The sequence below is a fragment of the Brassica oleracea genome, chromosome C5, assembly GCF_000695525.1.
Source record: "Brassica oleracea var. oleracea cultivar TO1000 chromosome C5, BOL, whole genome shotgun sequence".
NCBI lineage: Eukaryota > Viridiplantae > Streptophyta > Magnoliopsida > Brassicales > Brassicaceae > Brassica > Brassica oleracea.
Genome location: NC_027752.1, coordinates 45,251,161 through 45,252,896, shown reverse-complemented (window position 1 = coordinate 45,252,896; position 1,736 = coordinate 45,251,161).

Below are 1,736 nucleotides of genomic sequence, written 5' to 3'. Positions count from 1 at the left end.
GATTATATGTTTCAGTATATCAAGCATTTACCAAAAACTCAATATTTACACATAGATTTTGAAAAAAATTCGAAAATATGAAAATATTGTTTTAATGTATAGTTGCATCATACACTAACATATGATGATGTTCAAATAGGTTTTGAGCCTTCGTTGTCTCCGTTTTTAAAGTAATTAGTGATTTTATAGTGGTTATTTCATCGATTTAGGGAGTATTATAAAGTTTTACTAAATTAATCGATAAATAAATTATAACGATTTCGATATACCACGAAAGAGAGTTTAACATACATTAATACAAATGTAGAATGTGGTTAGAAATTTTAAAACAACACTAAAAAGTATAAGCTTCAGTATATAGAGCGTTTAACGTAAAACTCAATATTTTCGTATGTGTTAGTTAACACAGATTTTGAGAAAAATTCAAAAAATATAACAATATTGCTTTAATGCAAAGTTGCCTCATGTACTAATATATGATGATGGACAAAGAAGTTTGGAACCTTTGTTGTCTTCATTTATCTAGAGAATAGCGATTTTATAATGGTTAGTCCACTAATTTAGGGATTATATGAAATTTTACTAAATTAATTATAAACAAAACTGAACGTTGCTAATGTACCATGAAAGAGAGTTTAGCATACATTAATACAAATTTAAAATGTGCTTAAAATTATTAAAACTAAACTAAATATTATAGGCTTCAGTATATAAAGCATTTACCAATAACTCAATATATTTATAGGGGTTAACACATAGATTTTGAGAAAATTTCGAAAAATGACAATATTTTTTTTAATGCAAAGTTGCTTCATGTACTAATATATGATGATGATAAAAGAGGTTTGAAATCTTTGTTGTCTCCATTTCTCTAGAGAATAGCGATTTTATAGTGGTTAGTCCAGTAATTTAGGGAGTATAACAAGTTTTACAGAATTAATTTATAAAAAAAATTGAACGATGCTCATGTACCATGAAAGAGAGTTTAGCATACATTAATAAAAATGTAGAATGTAGTTAGAAATTTTAAAACAAGACTAAAGATTATATGTTTACGTATATCAAGCATTTACTAAAAACTCAATATTTTCGAATTAACACATAGATTTTGAGAAAATTTCGAAAAATGACAATATTTTTTTTAATGCAAAGTTGCTTCATGTACTAATATATGATGATGATAAAAGAGGTTTGAAATCTTTGTTGTCTCCATTTCTCTAGAGAATAGCGATTTTATAGTGGTTAGTCCAGTAATTTAGGGAGTATAACAAGTTTTACAGAATTAATTTATAAAAAAAATTGAACGATGCTCATGTACCATGAAAGAGAGTTTAGCATACATTAATACAAATTTAAAATGTGCTTAAAATTATTAAAACTAAACTAAATATTATAGGCTTCAGTATATAAAGCATTTACCAATAACTCAATATATTTATAGGGGTTAACACATAGATTTTGAGAAAATTTTGAAAAATAAGACAATATTGTTTTAATGTATAGTTTCATCATGCACTAACAAATGATGATGTTCAAATAAGTTTTGAGCCTTCGTTGTCTCTGTTTTTAAAGAAATTAGCGATTTTATACTGGTTATTCCATCGATTTAGGGAGTATTATAAAGTTTTACTAAATTAATCGATAAAAAAATTATAACGATTTCGATATACCACGAAAGAGAGTTTAACATACATTAATACAAATGTAGAATGTGGTTAGAAATTTTAAAACAACAC